General features: G+C 35.6%; 1 pseudogene; it reads right to left on the reverse strand.

The window, feature by feature from the left end:
• Nucleotides 1-7: 7 nt before the first annotated feature.
• LOC133294881 (DEAD-box ATP-dependent RNA helicase 38-like) lies at nt 8-4,823 on the reverse strand (annotated as a pseudogene).
• Nucleotides 4,824-5,288: the final 465 nt, after the last annotated feature.

The raw sequence follows: 5,288 nt of genomic DNA on the forward strand, positions 1-5,288 counted from the left end.
AATCTTTTTTCATTTCAATCTTAGAGAGTTCATCAGGACAATGAACTTTATATTGCTTTACGGCATCTAAAGATAGTTCCTTCACAAAAAGTGTATTATAATCCTGCTTGACTGTCCTCGAAACAAAATTCTGGACAATGTCATTCAATGTAGCAGAAAACAGAAGAACCTAGACATACACAAGTCAATCAAAATCTTCTTAGATAAGAAAAGAAACTAAAAAAACAACTACATCACATACAAGCACACACAACATTTGAATCACATACAAAGCAACCAATCTTGGTAAAATGTTCATTTAAGTACAGACGAAATGGTTATGGTGCACAAAAATAACAAGGAACAGTTATAATTCCCTTCTACATAGATTCAAATTAAATTATAGCAAACCATTAGCATCAATCAAATTAACATTCAATCTTCATATCTATGCAATATTATTTGATTGAGCATGATGTACTACGTAAAAAATTCCTCATACTTTTTTCTGTTCTTATAAGATGAATGAATCACTTTACTCTTTTAAATATACTTCACAAGTTGCACAAGGGCTCAGGGAGAGCATGACCTTCCATGAATTGGCAGGTGTTCTACCCGAACAGGTTGAAGGATGGGTGACGGTAATTTAAACAACATGTATACATGGATGTGTTGTCCCTATGGATTGATAAATTCTTGCATAGATTTGATCTACACAAGTCATATAAATAAAACCAAAACATAAACTAATACATTATCATTTTAAAAGTAGTAGATTGACACATATATCATGTAGTTATTTAATGTAAAATGACGATGTGTCAAGTGTGTACTTAGCTTAGGCTATGCAACTTGTAGACTAAGTCTATGCCAGAATTTCTTGGATGGATGAAAATGCCATGCACACAAGCACACTACGCAAGAAAGAGTTCAACAAACCTGACAGTTAGAATTGACTTTTTCTATTCCTTTCATTATCCTCAGGGAATCATCTTTAAATCCATCCTGCAAAGTTTACAGTAATTAAGCAAGTTAGGGCACAACATATTTAGAACCCGAACTGCGAATACCTCTGCTTTAAAAAACAAAAGAAAATCACAATACTAATTCAGTAAACCATAACAATTCCCTGAACCTAAAACTAGGTCCTAGGATCTCTAGAATACTTACTAGAGAGTAATTACTAACTAGAAAAAGATATATATTATCATGAGTTAAAACCTATGATTGAAATAGCGGCGCTATAGCGCGCGATAGCGGTTCTGGTGCGGGTTGCGGCACCCAGCCGCAACTTTCGAACCGCGACGCCACAGTTTCCGGTAGAGGCCGGTAGCGTACGGTGGCGGCAGTGGCGGCCAACAGCTCTTACAACGTTATTAAGCCGCTACAGGGAAAGGAAGAAGAGTTGCAGACGTTAATGGAGGAGACGAAACGCTGAAAGTACGGTGGCTGTGTTTATTAAATTAGATTATCATTTAAGGGTATAATGGGAAAAAGGAAGGATAAATGAAGGGTAAAATAGATATTTAACTTTAAAAGCCAGCCAATTTTTTTTAAAAAAAAAACTTTAAGTTTGAATCAGTCATCAGGTCACATGCACACCTGCCACGTACACATCTCTTTGCTGTCACACTCCTTGTTGTCCCGTACACTTCTCTTTGGCTGTCACACACATCTGCTTTTCAGATATAAGTCTATATCTACACGTTTCCTCTCTTTTTTTTTCATTGTTGATAATATGCTTTCAATTCCTCCATTTTAATAATTATTTTAAATCTTTTAAAAAAAGTTTTTGAAAACTTGTAAATATATAATTTAAACAAGATATAAATTAAATTAGAAAAGGGTTTGTTTTTAAAAAAGGGTGTATATATATATATATATATATATATATATATATATATATATATATTTACTTGCATTTGTTTTTTATATCTTGCTGATGAAAAGAGAGGGAAATCTTGTTTTCTTCCCTCGTCTTTTTCATCATTTTCTTTCCGTAGACTTTTGCTAAGAAAAGAGGCAAATATGGTTTTCTTTCTGTAGTCATCTTCTTTCCCTCTCCTATTGTCCTAAAAGACATTGATGAAAGTAATGAATGGTTGGTGGGAGAAGTGGGTGAAGATGCAGAAAATGAGTTTGTTTTTGATGATGATACATTGACTTGGGGAGATGTTGCTAATGTAACTGGGGCTAATGAGCTTATAACTTACACTAGGCAGCATACTAGATTCAGGAAGGAAGCTGCCTCTATGCCATCAAGCTCTAAGGGAATAAGGGATGAACAGATTGAAGAAGGTGATAACCAAGAAATAGAAGATGAGGATGAACAAATCTACAAATTTAACACTAGTGAAGAAAGTGAGGGTGGAGAAGAACAAGGCTTTGAAGAAATGTTTGATGATAATTCTGATTAGTTCTTTTCCTTCTTGACTTTGATAGAGCAATTTGTATTTGACTCTACTTGGATCCTTTATGTTCCTAGAATATTATTAATTTAGTTTCCTTCAATGAACTAGTATGTTGCTTCCTTTATGTTCCCTTTAATCCTTGTTTTGAATGTGTAGTATCATACTTTTCATTACTTATTTCCTCCTATTTTGGGTGATTTCTTATCTTTTAGCATTTATATAGCATTAATATATGTGGTATAATTTATTATAAGTATTTATATGGACTTCACAGTAGCGGTTTTACCGCTACCCGCTATACCGCTATAGCGTTTTTGGGGTCGGCCGCTACCCGCTATTTAAAACTATGGTTAAAACAAGCGGTCTACTAGTGCACTCTTCCTCTTTATCCATCATTAAAGGAGGAGAGTCACAACTTACCATTTAATTGTAACTTATTCTATTAAAAAACAAGGGTGTTGCCAACTCCCCAAAAGATTGTAACAATAATAAGCTCAGGGAGAATGATAAGGCTATGTGCTTGCCTAGTCCAAGGACAATGAAACCTCAAATTCTAAATAAACAACATTTCATTATCACGATAGAATTACCTGAGCAAGCATTTGATCAGCCTCATTAAAAACAAGAATCTTCAACCTTGTCACCCCAAGTTTCTTATAAGCCATCCACTTATTAATCGTGCCAGGGGTCCCAATAACCACTTGAGCCATAATCGGTGCCCGTTTCGCTATCGGCAAAGCATCACTACTGTCTGCTGGTATAGCACATTCTGAGCTAATCCCCATGTACTTTCCCATCTTTCGGAGAACTTCAGTATTCTGCCACACAACACAATAATCATCAAGCTACAACTAACACAGTCACAAATCACAATGTTCGATAACAGTGATTAACAAACGAATAAAAAAAGAGAGGAAAGTTCACCAATGCCGGTTTGTTTTAGAATCATCTATGGCCCAATGTTTTTTATCACATATGTCCCATTGATTTGTAAAAAATAAAAAAATCACGAGGAAAAGTTCGATAACAGTGATTAACAAACGAATAAAAAAAAACAAACAGGAAAGTTCACCGAAGCTGGTTTGCTTTAGAATCACCTATGACATATGTTCCATGGTTTGTAAAAGTAAAAAATCACGGGAGCAGATAAAAAAACATATACTTTCGCAAACCACACGAGTGATAAAAAATAATCAAAGGCATAGGTGATTTTGTAGTAAATGGTTTGTTTTAGAATTACCTATGCCTTGTGATTTTTTTTTTATCACATATACCCATGTGGTTTGTGAAAAAAAAATTACAGCTGCATGTGTGATAAAAAACATAACTTTTTGCAAATAGACATATGTGATAAAAAAAACAACGGGATATAGGTGATTCTAGTAAACCACGCAGGGCATTGCTGAGCTTTTCCAAAAAAAAAAGAAGAAAAAATAAAAACTTCTAGGGCTCACGATCAGATATCCCTTTGGAGGGATATAGCTTTTCTTCCGGAAGTATGGGGCCACCAGCTATTGCATTCTTAGTTATGGGTTATTTTTTTTATTTTATTTTTGGTAATTACATGGGGCATAGCCCCACAAGACAAAAACAGAACCTAAAAGCAAACTACAAAGACAGCAAAAAACAGAAAGCGTAAAAGGCACTACTGTTAGCCATAGCAGATCGAACAGTAGTAACTAAACATCAGCTGGGACTTGTCCAGGATCAAGCAGGATTATATGGTAGAATAAGATTATCAAGCAGGATCAAGCAAGATTACTTGGTAAGATAGCTTAAAGCTTGAACAGAATCTGACTCCAAAGTAATGCTCTTCCAACCATAGTTATGGGTTATTTAATCCATGAAAGAATAAGATTATATGTCGATTTAAAAAAGCAATGTCTTAGAACCTTACCTGAATAGCCAACTCCCTGGTTGGGCAAATGCAGAAAGCTTGAGGAGCCTGCAACTTTGGATCAACTCGACTAAGCATACCAAGAAGGAAACACGTGGTTTTTCCGGAACCGTTATGCGCGTGTGCGACCAAATCCCTATTCGGAGGATTCAAGATCATAGGCAAGGTTACGGCTTGGATCTTACTAGGTTTATGGAACTTCATCTCCACGTAGAGTCCTCAAAAGCTCCGGTGAGAGATTCAGTTCTTCGAAGGTGGTAGCTGACGTGTACGGAGTGTCGCCGGACGAAACCTGCACATAAATTCAAAACCATAAACCGTCAATTTCTCGCCGAGAAAGAGAGAAAAGAGAAATCGGGAATGGGGATCAAACCAACCGCTTGGATGTTGGAGTCTTCAGGCTCGTCCAAGAACTTGGGAGAAGGCTTCTTGTTCTCGTCAATCGTTAATCCGAGGACGTTGAGCGACGAGGAAGCTGGCGCCGGCGGATGAGCATCGCTGGCGGAGGTGGTTTCGGCGGTGGATGGTTCTGCCATAGCAGTAGACGAGACGAGACCGAGTGAAGAAGAGTATTCAAAAAAGGAATTCGCAGTTTCAGAGGGAAGGAGAGGGTAATGGATTACTGTGAAGAGTAATTAAATAAAATAGACATATACTACTAATATATATAAAGAGACAGGGTGCTAATTTGGAAAGATTTTCTATGGATTGAAATTTTAAAGAATTGCAAAAAAAAATCTACTAATATTTAATTATGATTTTGAAGGATTGAAAAAAATCACTTAATATTTGATTAAGAATTTAAAAGATTATTTTAGAGTGCAGTCAAATCCGGTGGTATTCAACAAGTATTTTAAATAAAGAAAAAAAATCTTGTGATATCAAAATATATGACGATTTTAGTTAATTTTCTATTAATGTAAATTTTATTAGATTTTTTAGTGAGAAATACAGATATGATGTCTTTTTTACAATCTTATACTAACCTCTATGTTTTCTTA

The sequence above is a fragment of the Gastrolobium bilobum genome, unplaced genomic scaffold, assembly GCF_033153095.1.
Source record: "Gastrolobium bilobum isolate Gb01-03AN ecotype WA unplaced genomic scaffold, APGP_CSIRO_Gbil_v1 utg182687, whole genome shotgun sequence".
Classification (NCBI taxonomy): domain Eukaryota; kingdom Viridiplantae; phylum Streptophyta; class Magnoliopsida; order Fabales; family Fabaceae; genus Gastrolobium; species Gastrolobium bilobum.